At 46.1% G+C, this 16,661-nt stretch overlaps 2 long non-coding RNA genes across 2 annotated transcripts in view; one reads left to right on the forward strand and one right to left on the reverse strand.

The window, feature by feature from the left end:
• The window catches only part of LOC123576518, an 80,616-nt gene that overhangs the window by 47,163 nt on the left and 16,792 nt on the right, over positions 1-16,661 (forward strand). The gene's annotated exons all lie outside the window — the stretch shown is intronic.
• Positions 1,139-16,649, reverse strand: LOC123576516. The gene is made up of 4 exons (XR_006701456.1): positions 16,410-16,649; positions 9,733-9,825; positions 9,071-9,188; positions 1,139-1,341 (listed from the first exon to the last, which is right to left on the reverse strand). It is a non-coding gene; the product is annotated as an uncharacterized LOC123576516 (long non-coding RNA).

Below are 16,661 nucleotides of genomic sequence, written 5' to 3' on the forward strand. Positions count from 1 at the left end.
TGGAAGCATTTGGTGAGAGGGAGGAGTACTTCTCCAACGGAAGGAGGTGCTGTGAGGAGAAGACTGTGTGTTGTGAGCAGAGGAGGCTGGACAGACAAAACAACACGTGCACCCCTCCTCACCTCCCCTGGCCCTGCCCCGTGCAAATCTGCTCAGCCTGGAGGAGAAGGCAGGTCAACCCTCCATTCTTCCCGTTTTCTCCTTGGAAGGCATTTATCACGTATGGTTCTCGTGCAAAGGAGTCACTAAAATGATCGTATCTGTCTTTACCCCCAATAGAGGTTTGATGCTCTTTTCCCAATTCTCCACAAAGGTGGGAGCCTAATAATATATGAGAATATAGGAAAATGCTGAACCTATGGGTTTGAACTCTGATCTGGCTCCCACTCCCCCCCCCCACCAACTCCCCTACCCCCATGGTTTCCCTCTCTCCTCCCCTTTTATCCTCCCTTCCTCCCCCCTCCCTTTCTGTCCCTGTCTCTCCCCCTTTACCCCCATTCCCAGTAGATTTCTGTCATTTCTTGTCCATCAGCTGGATTCACATGTGAGCAGATGTTTGATCACTGACTTTGTCTTGCCAGCTAGCAAGTTCAATACGGTGGGCTTGTAAAAACCCCCCAGATGCAAAGCAAAGGTGGAATTGTCTTTGATTTATCTGCTTGTTTGCTGCAGCACTGCTTTAAGAGCGCTTTCTCTCTTGAAGCTGCAGGCTTTATTTTTCTTGATGTATAAGTTTAAGGGATTTCCTCTACCCACATCCAACATAGGGCCTTAAGCCTTCAATCCAATTACTTCCTGATTGGATTTGCATGCTTCTTCCTCAATTAGTAGATGAGCTTTCATTTCATCCACGGAGCGTGTCCTTGGCTCTTTGTGTGTGTGTGTTTTAATTTTCTTTTTAATGTTTATTTATTTTTTGAGAGAGGGAGACAGAGTGTGAGCGGGGGAGGGGCAGAGAGAGAGAGGAAGACAGAATCCGAAGCAGGCTCCAGGCTCTGAGCTGTCGGCACAGAGCCCGACACGGGGCTCGAACCCACGAACCGCGAGATCATGACCTGAGCCAAAGTTGGACACTTAACTGACTGAGCCATCCAGGTACCCTGTCTCTTTTTTTTGAAAGTAGCCCTGAAGTCCTCTGTTTTCCTCTGTATTAAAGCTGAGCCTACAATTTCAAGCCCGTTTCAGCCATCCATGGACAAGGTGCTCCCTCCTGGTATGTGGGTGTCAGCCCCCATGACACGAGATGCTGGATGAAGCTGGTGTGGGGTCAGTGTATGGATGGTGTGATCTCCACAGTGGAGCCAGTGGGCACCACTGAAGCTTGAAGGACATAGTTTAGGACTGAGAAGAAAAAAGAAAGGCAGTTAATAAATATATGAAGCTGACACAACCTGGAAATATTAATCCGCAGGTCCAGAGTCACAGATATCAGAAGTGTGGGGGGACATCAGGGGTGTCTTTTGGTAATTTTACTAAGATACTCCGTTTGGAATATTCCTAGAATCATCAAATGCCATGCAGGGCACCATCTAGCTGAGTGGTTTACCAGCTCTGCTGACCTGGAAAGTCGCTTGTGCCTGGGAAGGCGAGGAGCTCCTTCCCCATCCATGGTGTCCACCAAAAACGTTCCCACATAATTCCGTAAACCCTCTACAGTTCTCACTTTTTGGACAAGGACCCTAGGTGAAGAGAATTGAAGCTCGCTCAAGAATGACAGCTTGGTGGTGGCCTCACTCCCCTCTGAGGCTCTTTCTACTTATACCAGGTCAATTTGCGCAGAGCGGGGGACCCTGAGCGAGGCAGAGGGGCCAAGGAGAAACGTCCTCACTTTGTTCCTCAGTTGGCGTTGGAGGACTGAATGTATGCTCACGCGCGTGCTCCTTCTACACACCACGCACTCATCCATCCACACCCACAATTACCTTTCTCTGAGGGTCTTTCCTCTGACGCTTTAGCCCTCCCCAAAGTGGCCTTGAAACACAAAGGCTCCTTACCTCAAACCACAGATCGGGACACGGGATTTGTTATCCCTATTCATTTCACCGTTGGACAAGTAACTCGGAGATTATAGTGAGCCCTTTTCTTTTAAAAAAAAATTTTTTTTCAACGTTTTTTTATTTTATTATTTTTGGGGCAGAGAGAGACAGAGCATGAACGGGGGAGGGGCAGAGAGAGAGGGAGACACAGAATCGGAAACAGGCTCCAGGCTCTGAGCCATCAGCCCAGAGCCTGACGCGGGGCTCGAACTCCCGGACCGCGAGATCGTGACCTGGCTGAAGTCGGACGCTTAACCGACTGCACCACCCAGGCGCCCCCCCTTTTCTTTTTTTAAAAAAAACCCTACAGAATGGTATTTATAGACTCGCTAGACCATGAGCTTCTTTAGGGCTGGATCTCGTCATCCTCACATTTGTGTTTCCAGGGGCAACCAGAGTGGCTAACACACCACATGAGAGTGACGTGCTGAATGAATGGATGTGTGCTGAATGAGTGGGGGATGGGCAGACCTCAGGGGGTACTGATGGGCTATACAGTTCCTATCATCATTGACCCCATGAGGTCACAGTGACATAGAGCATTGTCTGAAGTAATGAGCACAGAGATCTTAGAGGTAATGTTGAGTAAGCTACCATGAGGTGTGAACACAGTCTGTTTGGAGTTACGAGTAAGCAGCGACTCATGGATTAGACCAAACAGTCCCAGGAAGTTTGCTACTCATCTACTTTGATATTAACCTCGATGAAGCACGTTGTAGATCCTTGGCTAACCAGAATTTAACGGACTAGACCCTTGAGGTGAAGGGGGTTTTCCTTCCTGCATTCAACTTTCAGGAGAAGGTATTAGTCGGTTTTTTGCCGAGATAACAAAAGCCCCACATTGCTCAGTGATTTTCTTCTCTTCCACGTGGTTGGCAGGGCAGCGGCATGGCTTTGCTCCAGGTCAGGTCAAGTCCGGGGACTCCTGGGTGAAGACGACTGGCCTCCTCCCAGTGGTCTGGGCAGGGGCCAAGCAAACCCTTGGGAACGTTTGAAGTTTTGCCTGGTCTTGGCACGGTATGGTCATGCACATTCTCAATTCATTGGCAAGTCTCACATTCAAGCCCAGCATTTTGGGGCCGGGGTGTGTGTGTGTGTGTGTGTGTGTGTGTGTGTGTGTGTGTGTTTTCTTGATTCTAAGATATCAATTCTAAGATACATCTTGCCCAATTAATAGCCTTTTGCAAACTAAAAGAAGTACTTTCAGTGGAAAGATGAATCCATTTCAGAAATAATAAAATGCGATAAAAGCACATTTTTAAGTTGTGAAAATATATATGTCATTCCTGAAGTGGAACCATACTGTACCTACTATTTTTATAACACTTAAAATTTGTATTGTAGCCACCTCTCTTTTCCCTTAGTGCAATTCTACAACATAATTTTAGATGACTGTAATCATTAACTTAAACCACTATATGGATAAACATTAAATATATGGCTAATTCTCTGGGTTAAAAAATTAAATTATTTTTCAGTTTATTCTGCAACGAACTTTTTGGTCACTAGTATATGGGCACACTTATGATCATTTTCTTAGGATAATATTGTAACATTGTTAATGATTGTTAAATGTTAATGATTTTCTTGGAGTTTTTGTTTGTTGTTTTTAGTGGTCACCCTAGGGCCTAGCACATAGCTCTTTACTCATCAGAATGTATGTTGGACTTATTAACTACGTATGACTTACTAACTTGATCCCAGTGAGATACAGAAACACTACTCCTGTATAATTCTATTCCCTCGGGGCGCCTGAGTGGTTCAGTTGGTTAAGCGTCCGACTCTTGATTTCAGCTCACGTTGTGATCTCACAGTTTGTGAGTTTGAGCCCCCGCATTGGTCTCCGTGCTGTCGGTATGGAGCTTGCTTGGGATTCTCTCTCTCTCCCTCTTTCCCTGCCCCTTCCCATGCTCTGTCTCTCTCTTTCTCAAAATAAGTAAATAAACTTAAGAAAAAGTCTATTTCTCATTCCCATTTCTATACTACTATTGTGATACACATTAATCTATATATGCTACAAACCTAATAATACATTGTTACAATTACTACTTTATGTACTTTATACCTTTTAGAGAAGTTAGCAAAAGAAATAAAAGGAATTATAAAGTACATATTTATGGAGTTGGTTATATTAATCCTCTTTACCATATCCTTCTGTTCATTTGATCTTGAGGACTTGTGTTACCGCCTGGTGCCATTTCCTTACTCCACGACAAGTTTGTCCCCACCCACCTCCTTGGTGATGTTATTTTCAAATATATTACATTTCTGTATGTTACAGGTTTCACAGTACAGTATATGTATTACATATACATACACAACTGTTTCTATAATCAGTTCAGAGAAGAAAATAGAATGCGCATTTAAAATATCTCTTATGATTATGTAATTACCTTTATTGGTACGCTTTCTTTTTCATGAGGATTTGAATTACCATCTGGAGTCCTTTGCTTTCAACCTAAGGAACTTCCTTTAGTATTTCTAGTAAGGTGGGTTTCCTAGCAATGGATCCTCTGTTTCTGTTTATCTGGGAATGTCCTTATTTCATCTTTGGTTTTTGAAAAATAGTTTTGCTGGATATACAATCCTTGATCACTCTTCCCCCACCCCTGCAACACTTTAAATATGGTGTCTAACTGCATCTGGCCTCCACGGTTTCTCATGCAAAGTCAGCTGTTAATCTTCCTGGGACGCTTTGTATATGAGGAGTCACGTGTTCTCACTGCTTCAAGATTTTCTCATTGCCCAATTGTTCTACTCACAATAGATTCCAGAGGGATAGAAGGCACAATACTTAATGTGCTAGTTGTTACTTCTAACAAATTTTACGTATAGAATTTTATATAAATTATAATTTGCATAGATAACTTAACATCTGCTACATTTAATAGATGATTGCACTTTGCTATCTCATTTAATTTTCGTAACAACTGCAGGAGGTTACAATCTTAATTTTACTGATATGGAAACTGAGGCCCAGAGAAATGATGAAATGTACCAGTATCACAGAGCAACTAAGGATTCTTCCTTCCCTCTGTCCTTCTTTTACTTCTCTTGAGATCTAGAGCAACCAGAAAGAGCAATAAGACTGTAAGTTCATGTGAACATCGGGTGGGGAGAAAGGATTGGAATGCAAGGGAGGTACCCTTAGTGATATATCAGTGAATGAAATGAAGACCTGCTCTGATGGAAGTTTTGCACTAGCTGGGGAGACGGCCACACCATGGAAAATCTGGCCCCTGGGTGGGCAGCTCAGTGGCCGCTGCCCTGGGCTCAGATGTTCTGTAGGTCCATAGTAACTTTATCTTGACTCTTGCCTTCTCCTTCTACCGTGCCTTCTTGTCCTTCCCTGTGGAATGCTTCTCCTCTTTCCCCTTCCTTTCTCCATCCCTCCCTCTCTCTTCCTTTCCTTGCCTCCCCTCCCCTCCCCTCCCCTTCCTTTCCCTTCCCTTCCCTTCTCTTCCCTGCCGTTCCCTTCCCTTTTCCCCTTCCTTCCTTCCTTCCTTCCTTCCTTCCTTCCTTCCTTCCCTCCACAACTGAACTTCAGACACATAGTGTCCTCACTTGGATTTCTTCCATGACCTTCTTGCTGGCCCCTGGTCCTGTCTTTATGGTCACAGCCTGGCCTCTACTACAGAACCTATTGTGAGGCCCTACTGCCATATTTTCCAAGGCCAGTCTCCCCTGGTAGGTCTTCAAGATGGTCCATAATCACCCTTCCCAACATATTTGACCTCATATCCTTTCCTCTGCAAGTAGACCCCTGCTGACTAACAAGGGTGCCCTTCCCTCTGTCCCCTACACAGATCATAGGTTTGTTCAACCCCATCTTCCCTTTTGCCTTCTTGAAAAACACAGTTCCTCCTTCCTCCTGCCTACGCTAATGTGTAAAATTGTAATTTTGAGCTTCGAGGTTAAAGAGATCTGTGTTAAAGTTATGTAATTACCACTTGGCTGGCTGTGTGTGACTTTTTTTTAACCCTGAAAGTCAGAGTTACCTCATATCATATGAAAATATTAATATAAATTTCCATGTGTTGACAGAAGAGTGACATGGTGGAGAGTCACATGCAAAGCACCTTGCACAGGCAAATGCGAAGGACTCATGGTTATGGTCATTGTTACCAACCGTTCTTTAAAGTCCATCCCCGATCTACCTTCTTCACAAAGCTTCTTTGACTTCTCTAGCTGCATAACAATCAAGTCCTAGTGCACTGTGGGCACCAAATTTGACCCTGAATTTTTTTCCACGTGGTGGATGTATTAGACATATCTTCCACACTAGACTGCACACTTCTGAGGACACCGACGGTGGTTTTTCTTCATATGCCTTTTGTCTGTCCACAGCACTTGTGGAATCTTCTGTTCGGAGCTAAGGGAAACATGGGGTGGTTTCTGCATCCACTGTAAGTCCATGTCTTCTGAATCTAGGCTACAATGAGCCTGTCACCCGCATACAATTTCAGCTGGGGTCTCCCTCCTTGCTGCAACCTGGGAAGACATCAAGCCTGGGTTTGAGCAGAGTTGGCCCGTGGCTAGTGGAGGGGTTGGGCAAAGGCCTACATGCCCAGCAGCTTCATGGCTATGGTCCCCAGGGGCCAGTGAGTCTCCTGCTTTGTACACCCTGTGGAATCTTCATGGGCAACATATTGAAATTGGAAGAAGGGTTTTTACATGAAACAGTCATGAGTTCTATTGAATGAAAAGACTTTGAGAACCAACTTCTTTTTTTTTTTTTCCAACGTTTATTTATTTTTGGGACAGAGAGAGACAGAGCATGAACAGGGGGAGGGTCAGAGAGAGAGGGAGACACAGAATCGGAAACAGGCTCCAGGCTCTGAGCCATCAGCCCAGAGCCCGACGCGGGGCTTGAACCCACGGACTGCGAGATCGTGACCTGGCTGAAGTCGGACGCTCAACTGACTGCGCCACCCAGGCGCCCCGAGAACCAACTTCTTGACAAGGTTATTATAGACTATTTTTCACCACGACATTAAGATTGGTTAGCAAGGCACTGGCCCTATATTGGTGAACATAAGGGAACAGGGCCCTGCCTCTGCCTTTCTGCACTGGACTGAGTCTGTCTTTGATGCTGAGCACCATGGAGGTGCATCTGTGTTGGACTGGCTGCTCGTAGTAGGACTATTCCTAAAAAATGATGTGTATGTATTTTTTATACATATTTCACCTTTGGCTGACAGAATTGTTTCATTTCTAATTGATCATCAAATACCCCAAATACTTCATTTTTTAGTTTCCTAAGTGGTAAATTGTCCATAAATGTGTGAAGGAGGGGCTCTCTGTTGAAAGCAATAAGCTATTTTAAGTGAATCCTTTTATAAAGCACAAAATCCCATTTTAGTGAGGAAAAATCTCCCCCCAATTGATCTAATAAATGGCATTTCTCTTGCTGTATATAGTCACTAATGTACTAGAATTAGCTCATGTCTGAATGGCTCTTGAAGACCACACATGTGGGCAGAGCAGTGTGGTGGAGAAGAAGGGAGATCGGAGGTGAACAGAGCACCCGGTGTTCCCACTCTCACATAATCCATTCAGAGTCCTGTGAGCTGGTATTATTGTCCCTATTTAGCAGATAAAGAAAGTGAGGCTCAGGAGAGGTCCATGACCAAAGTGGTAGGCAGGCACGGGCAGGGCCAGAACCCAGTCCAAGGGCACTTCACCACCTGGCTCAGAGGGACCTCCCAGAGCTCACAGTCCTCTGGTGCCTCAGCTTTTCAATGGGAAGCAACCTGGGCAAGTGATTTAGGCTCTGGGTTTCGAAGCCACTCTTACCTGCAGTTCTTTGAAACTAATCTCAGGGTTAAGCCCCTTTATTCTGAAGAAAGGAGATGGGTTGTCATGAGATGCAGTTTTTCTGGGTGGTTCCACTGTGGTAGTGCAGAATGGTGGAGAAAAATGGGGGCTCAGTGTTTCTCTCTTAACTTTCCCAATACCTGGGGGCTCTGGCAAGTCACTTTTTCTTTAGCCTCTCTTCTCCAGGATGAAGGTCATCCTCTAAGACCACCAAATTATTTAAGACAGCAAATAGCTCAGTTGCCCTATTTTGACCAGTAACTGGGGTTAACTTTCTTAATGGCCAGGGATTTTTCACATATTATAGATAATTTAGAGCCACAAAAATAAAATTCAATTTTACACATACCAATACATGAAAAAATGATGAAGTTGGAAGAGCCTTTCTATTTTCAAAGTGCTAACTGGACAAAATTTTTCTTTAGCATTCCTTTAACTGGTGATCTACCTAAATGCATATATTTTGTTTCTAAAATTAGAATTAAGTTTTTCTTCAACTATGTTTTTCTAAATTTTTTAATGTTTATTATTTTTGAGAGAGAGAGAGACAGAGCGTGAGTGGGAGAGGGGCAGAGAGAGAGGGAGGCGCACTATCCAAAGCGGGCTCCAAGCTCCGAGCTGTCAGCACAGAGCCCTACGTGGGCCCACAAACTCTGAGATCATGACCTGAGCTGAAGTCAGATGCTTAACTGACTGAGCCACCCAGGCGCCCCCAAATATTTTTCATTAGAGATAATTTATCTGGCATTAAACTATTGCATGAAGTGTATGTGAGTTAATTTATTTAATAAAAACAACCACAGCTAGCCTGGATCTTTCCAAACTATGCTCTGTGAAACTCTAATATCCTGAGACGTTAACAAAACATTCTTTGAAGAAACTGTTTTATAACTAAAGCATTCAGAAAATACTGAGTCAAACAAAGTAAAATACAGTTAAAAACATGCAGGACAGCTTCTGAGATTAAAATATGTTAATACATTTTTGTAGTAATTGTCTATCACTAGGTACCAAATTGCCTTAAAACTTAGTGACTAAGAACAGCAAATGTCGAATGGTGCCCAAAATTTCCGTGGGTCAGGAGTTTGTGGGCAACTTGGCTGGGTGGTTCTGGCTCAGGGTCTGTCATGAAGTGGCAGTTAAGATGTTGGGTGGGGCTGCATCATCTGCAGGCTCGACTGGGGATGGAGGAGCCACTTCCAAGATGCCTCCCTCACCTGACTGGCAAGTTGGTGCTGGTTATTGGTGGGAGCTCTCAGTTCTTCTCTAGGTGTGTGTCCCCACGGCTCTGCTTGTGTGTCCTCATGGCATGGGGGCCACCTTCTCCCAGACAATCTGCCAGACAAGAAGGTAATCTTTGGGAGCCCTCTGGCGGCTGGTTCCCATGACATTACACGATCTTAGGTAGAGATCACGGTACATAGTTTTCCTCAAACTTGCTTTACCACAGATAATCACAAAATCCCCCCCTTTTTTTTTTTAGGGAATTCTGATTCCTGGGGTGTGTTGATATCCTACTATTCTACATGTTGTTCAGCTCAACCTAGCACAGGTTGAACTGCTGTCCACGACCCTGCATGATGCCAGAAGACTCTTTTGCATCACAGTGTGTGCGTGCATGCATGAACCTGTGTGTGGGGTGTGTGGAGCCAGGATCATGATATGAGGCTGGGTGGGGTGCACTGTGATGGCAAGGTGAAGTCTGGGTCTCTTTGTGTAGACCCCTGAGTTGAAGGAGCTCCTGGGCATTCAAACTGCACTCCTCCAGCTGGGCCTTCCCTTGCTGCACACGCTGAGTTAGTGTTGTGCTCTGACCTCTTTCTTGCCATGGTCACAGAGTCCCTTGGAGTCTCTCTCTACTTCTCAGTCCCTTCCTCACCTTCTGCCTGGATCCTTTGTTCTCCTGCACACTAAAGCCATCTTCCAGGATTTTCTTTCGCAAAACACCCATGATGACCAAATCAGAAAGAGCCTTTAAAACAAGATTATGAGTCATTAGCAACAGAAGAAATCACTCCTCCCTTCTTTGCTGTCAAGAGACTCTACTCAGAAACACAGCTGCTTGTTGTGCACTTTCTGGGAAAGATTGTTCTCCCTCCTGCCCATCCCAGAATGTGTCACATGTGAGGTGGGAAAAGAAAGACAAAAACAACTTGAGATTTTATATCAAATTAGATTGAGTATTCATATCCTTCCATATTGGAGCATTGTTTCTATTGCAGGCCTGTCTCCACCTGCATCGACACTGGGGCATAAACACAACCTTCCTAATAATAAGGCTTCATTGAAGTTCATTGCCCAAGAAATGATGTCTTCCCTGCTTCACGTTTGCAGTGATGCTCCCATCCACCTCCCAAGCGCCTCCATCTACGGAAGTTGCCTCACATTTTCATGCTACAAATTGGGCTCATTCATTTCGCTTATTCCTAGAAAAAGTGGGAGGTCATAGAATTAGCATCTGAAGGCTGTGATTCTGATTAACATACTGCTGCTAGAAGGTGAGGTTGTGATAATTAGCATCCCCAGGCAGCCAGGCAGAGGGACTGGAAACCACGTACGTTACTCCTTGTTTATCTGTTACCTTGCATGACGAATATGGGAAGGCCCATAAGCTGTCCACGATCTTTTTTTAAACAATTTTTTAAAAATGTTTTTATTTATTTTGGAGACAGAGAGAGACAGAGCCTGAGCAGGGGAGGGGCAGAGAGAGGGGGAGACACAGAACCTGAAGCAGGCTCCAGGCTCTGAGCTGTCAGCACAGAGCCTGACACGGGGCTCGAACTCACAAAGTGTGAGAACATGACCTGAGCCGAAGTCGGACGCTTAACCAACTGAGCCACCCGGGTGCCCCTGTCCATGATCTTAACTTACACAATCCTAGAATGGGAGGAGAAATTCAGCCACGTTGGAGACGGCCATTACTGAAGGTATCAGGCAGTGGAGTATGAGCTCAACTTGTGTGGACACTTGGAGCATCTCTGAGAAGCAGAGCCAGGCAGGGTTAACAAGCCTCTTTCTCTCTCCCTCTGTCTGTCTCTTCCCTCCGTGTGTGTGTGTGTGTGTGTGTGTGTGTGTGTCTTTGTCTCTCTCTTTTCCATCTCATGAGTGATCTACTTGTCCTTTTTTTTTTTGACATAAAACAAACATTTTATTTTATTTTTTTAGAGTTTAACAGTATTATTTATTTATTTATTTATTATTTTAAAAATATAATTTATTGTCAAATTGGTTTCCATACAACACCCAGCGCTCATCCCAACAAGTGCCCTCTTCAATGCCCGTCACCCACCTTCCCCTCTCCCCAACCCCCATCAACCCTCAGTTTGTTCTCAGTATTTAAGAGTCTCTTATGGTTTGCCTCCCTCCCTCTCTGTAACTTCTTTTTCTCCCCTTCCCCTCCTCCATGGTCTTCTGTTAAGTTTCTCAGGATTCACATATGAGTGAAAACATATGGTATCTGTCTTTCTCTGCTTATAGCAGCACTTACAACAATAGCCAACTGATGGAAAGAGCCTAAATGTCCATCAACTGACGAATGGATGAAGAAGATGTGGTTTATATATACAATGGAATACTACTTGGCAATGAGAAAGAATGAAATCTGGCCATTTGCAGCAACATGGATGGCACGCGAGTGATTTACTTTTCCATCTACCTCACTTGAAGTGACCTCCTGGGCAAAGCTTCCTTATTGGAAGGAATCTCTTCCTTTGTATCATTTTCTTCCTTCTGTGAAGATCAGATGATCCACTCAGGATATCTGGTCAGAGGGAAAAAGGAAAGTGTTTCCTAGACAGGGACGTTCTGGAAATTTTCAGCTGTCCTTTATATGGAGGACTACCAGACTTCGAGTACACAAATTTTTTTTCCCTACACAACTGCTGATTAAGCACCAGAGGTGTTATGACAGACAAAAAAAGGGTGGTTTCTAATTTTGGCAGGAGAGGATAAAGACTTAACCTCTTCAACAAAATGCTTATCAGAGAGTTTCAAACTCTTTTGTCAAGGGCTTGTCTCCTCAACTGAAGAGGGCAGCCCTCCCTGCTTCTCCAGCAAATCTGCTGATATTTTCACTCGTTGATACATTTCCCCAAAATGCTGCACAATCATTTTTCCCTTAACCGTCTCATGGAACTGCTTAGCATGTTTTTTCCTGAGTAAAGGATGACAAAACTGTGGCATGGAGACAAAAATGGATAAATCAATTGCTTTGAAGGAACTCTTCCTTGGCTTACTGCAGACCACTGTTCTATTTCGTCTCCATGAAAGCAGCTTCCCATAAAATCCAGTGAAAGTTGGACTGTAGATCAGCCAAACACTTAAGTAGCCTGCTCTGCTTCTAGAACTTGGCCTGTAAAAGAATGTCCCCACCACTAGTTTCGGGCAAATGGGATTACGGTTATTGAGAGAAGGGTGCGTGTCTTCAGTTGTTGAGTCTGGTTTGCTCTCAGATTTACTCTCTGACAACTAGTCAGGCCCCAGGTAGATGGATGAATGGGGTGGTTTGGGGCAGAGTGCCCATATGGACAACTTGAGTCCTCTGGGCCAAGCGATCATAGAGTGCATTGCTGGCTCCTTCCTGTGGAATGCTCTGGAATGGGATGATCAATATGGAGCCATCTCTGAGTAGAAGACTTAAGAGCCATTCGTGGGTACACCATCTCTCTTTTCCCTCTGCTGTAAGACCAGCATGTGCCAGGGAGGGGCTGCTCCTTCACCTTCAACCCTGGATTCCTGGCAACCTGGAGCAGGCTGAAGCTGAAGCCAACCCTTTTGGCTCTGACATGAATGAGAATTAAGCCTTGGATGTTAGAAGCCACTAAACTTCTGGAGGTATCTGCTAGGGAAGTGTAAGCTTAAGGTGACTGATCAAGAGGTTAAGTCCATGTATATAATCAAGAGTTGATTCACGGAGAATCTGGGCAGGCTCATGTTTTGGGGCTGTAATTGAGATAGCAGGGTGAAGGATGGGACATTCAGAGAGTGGGAAGGCTTTAGGGCAGCTGCAGGGTGCAAGAGAGTTGGAAAGAACTGGAGAGGAGAGGAAAGGAACATTTTTTCTAGGTTTTAAGTCAAATGGCTTTAAAGCTCTTTGAGAGAAAAGATTCTACCAGAAGTCTTTGCACAAAGGCTGCCGAGACTGAATTTCTTTCTTTTTTTTTTTTTTTTTTATTAAATTTTTTTTTTTTCAACGTTTATTTATTTTTGGGACAGAGAGAGACAGAGCATGAACGGGGGAGGGGCAGAGAGAGAGGGAGACACAGAATCGGAAACAGGCTCCAGGCTCTGAGCCATCAGCCCAGAGCCCGACGCGGGGCTCGAACTCACGGACCGCGAGATCGTGACCTGGCTGAAGTCGGACGCTTAACCGACTGCGCCACCCAGGCGCCCCGAGACTGAATTTCTAACGACTCAGGTCCTTGCAGCAGTTTCCAGTGAGAGGTGACAGGAGGCCAGAGGGAGGAAGAAGAGAGAAATGAAAAGAAATAACACAGGGAAGTCTTCAGGGCATCAGCAAAATCTTCATTCAGACGTCCGGTGAATACTTCTCATTTTATCTGGTATTGCCACTGGGGTAGGTGCTGTGTAGTTCAGGAAGTGCATGATTATCGAGGGAGGCATATCAGAGTTTCACGCAGAAGCACAAATCGTTTTCTCCTAGTTTTTGTTGGAAAAAAAAACAGAAGCAGGAGGCAATCCCCGCTGAAAGAAATTTCTACTTGCATTGGGGTATGTCATTTTTCCATGGGGCAACCAGAGGCTGCTGTGGAAAGCAGCCCAGCCTCTCCTTAATATGCTCAAGGCTGCTAGCCTTGACAGAAAAGGCCCTAGCTGCTAGAATCACAACTGAGCAGATTCTCCCACTTGGTTGAAATCTTTTTTACACTAGACTTTTATGTTTGTTTGTTTTTGCAGAGAAGGGCAATTGATAAGAAAACCAGCTCATATTAGGCATTTAGTAAACAAAGAAAGGAAGAGTGATTTCCAGGTTCTCAGTTGATCGAATAAGATCTCCAACATCAGTGTCCTTTATGCACCATTTTTTGGTAGTGTAACTTCTTTTTTTTAAGTTGTATTATTATTATTATTATTATTGTTATTTTTGAGAGAGAGCAAGTGGGGAAGGAGCAGAGAGAGAGAGAGAGAGAGAGAGAATTCCAAGTCCAATGTGAGGCTTGAACCCACAAAGAAAACTGTGAGATCATGACCTGAGCTGAAATCAAGAGTCAGATGCTCAACTGACTGAGTCACCCAGATGCCTCTTGTAGTATAACTTCTTGGTTAAACAGGAGCTAATCTACTATTTTAAAATATAAAACAGTGTAAGTGGGGTGGCCCTGGTTGAAGGGAGGTAGAATCCAGAGCCCTACCCCCCGGGACTAGACACCCTTTCCCCACCTCCAACTCCCTCTAGCTGGCAACTTCCTCTGGGCATGGCGGGAAACCCATTGCCCACCCCTTCACCCACCCAGGGCTCCTGGGCCATGTGGCACCACTCTCAATGACCAAAGGTCCTCTATCCTAAACTTAATCTGCTAGGAAAGTGAACTACAGATTCACAACTGTGGGAGGGGCATTGAAAATCATCTAATCCAGCTCCCTGGCTTTATAGTCATGGGCACAAGGGGTGTCCAGGGATCCCTCAGTGAAAGGGGCAACTTCCCCTTCTGGGTGCCCACAAGGTCTGGAAATCGCTTTCTACCACCTCCTATCACAGGCTTTTCTCCAGCAGTGAGCATGTCACAGGGGTTCATGGAACACTCAGGAAGTACAAAGAAACATAACGTCCAGGCCTTTTATCCTTTGCAAAGGCACAGGGGACCGCCAGAGGCCAGAGAGCAATCCAGCTTTGAGGATGCCGTCCTACCTTTTGTAGGAAGGTTCTACACTTTTCCAGCTGAACTCTGAGCAAGGGCGATGGAGTATCTCTGCAGTCACCTGTCCCTGCTGACTCAGGGAGGAGACAAGTCTGACTCAGGCTAGCCTGGACTAGCTTGGGACATAGAGGTGGTGACATACAGAGCCAGGTGACTAGAGTGAAGCACTCAGACAAATCGGAGCCAGGCCACTGGCTGAGGACCAGAGCCATGGACGTGAGTAATAGTCTCACAATGCAGTTACGTGCTTGCAGGGTTTGAAGCTGATGTACATCTATAGCTTTCTATACTTAGGGTTAACGTAATTGTTTAATAACCTACCGATAACTTATGCCATAGCATGAATTCAATTCTATTCACCTTATTATGTTGTCGCTTTGCAAATTCATGAGTTAAAAGAAATTGCTTCATGTGTGTTGGGAAATTAGAGCAACTGTTGCTTGGAACTGTGCCTGTTGCACAGGATCCGGAATCGTATCCTCGACCTCGGTCTCCACGAGCTTCCTGCAGAAGATGAACCCAGAGAACAGTTCCAGGCAAAAGAACACTGTGACCTTGGCCTCCATTGCCATTCTCTGGAACTTTGCTGCATATCCCGCGGAGCAGTCCGGCTTCGACTTCAGGTCATGATCTCGCAGCTTGTGAGTTCAAGCCCCGCGTCCAGCTCTGCGCTGACAGCTCGGAGCCTGGAGCCTGCTTCCGATTCTGTGTCTCCCGCTCTACATTTCTGGCCCACGTGGACTCCCCTGGGATTTCTTGTCTTCCCCTCAGTGGTGTGGCTGACCATGGCCCCATGGCCTGACCCAGATCAGGAGCTGTGGCTGTTGGGGCATTGCTACACCTGCTGTGTGTCCACCCGGGGCTTTTGGACGGAGAGCTCCCAGGACCTCCTAGCTGCTCTCACAAGTTCTCCCAGTGCCCAGGGTCCCCAAAGGCCTCCCTGCCGGGACACCTGCCACCTCTGGAACTCGCACACACCCTTTCAGACGGGGGAAGGGCTGAGGGCACTCCTCATGGGGATGTGCTGTAGGAGAGGGCCTCCTGTAAAGTCACCCGCCAAAGCTCCTGTTTTCATCTTCAGATTTCACTTTAGATAGGTGTCAGAGGTCAGCCCAGGCTGTTGGAATGAAGTCTGGTGGGTTGTTGACCTCCAGCCGAGCAGAAATGTCTTCTCCCCGCTTTTAGGCCTGGAGGATAGTGTGGGTAAGTGCTAAAATGCATGTGATGGGATGAGCCCTGCCCCACCTCTGCCATCCCCCGCCCTGTCTTCTGGAGGCAGAATGCGGTCCCTTCCCCTCAGGCCGTCTGAGGGCCCACAGCTCCAGCAGGAAGCTAGGCGCTGGTCTAGGGCCTGCCTTACCCAGCGGTGACTGGTGTCCTCCCATCTGACTTGATGGGGAGACGCCCCGGAGAGCACACAGGGATGGTCACCGAGGGAAGAGGGAGGAGCCCGGGGCGGGGTGGGGGGGGGGCTCTAATATGTCGCTCCTTATCAAAATCTCTCGAAGCCAGGGAACGTCCAAGGATGGAAGGCAACCCTGGAGATCGTGAAGCCTAGTGGTTCTCAAACGTAGTGCACCAGAATGATAGAGACTGTGTGTGAAGAGCTCAGTGTGAAGTTTGGGCCCCGGGTGTTATGTGCTGGGAGCTGTCCCGTGGGGGAAGGTGACCCGGTGACCTGTTCGTCCGTCGTGCGTTGCTTCCTCAGGGAAGACTGGGCTGCGGCCAGGGATCTAATCATGCGAGTCCTGGACACGGAGGGAGTGACTTTGTGTAACAGGCTCTCTCTGGCGGGCTCAGGACACCCCGTTCTCCGAGCCCCAGCTCCGGCAGAGAGGCTCCTTGTTTATCCGGCCCTCACCTTTGAAAACTGCCAACACAAACGGGCGGACGGCTTGTTACCTGGGACACTTGATTAAGTAAAACCAGA

Source organism: Leopardus geoffroyi, chromosome D2 (assembly GCF_018350155.1).
Source record: "Leopardus geoffroyi isolate Oge1 chromosome D2, O.geoffroyi_Oge1_pat1.0, whole genome shotgun sequence".
Classification (NCBI taxonomy): Eukaryota; Metazoa; Chordata; class Mammalia; order Carnivora; family Felidae; genus Leopardus; species Leopardus geoffroyi.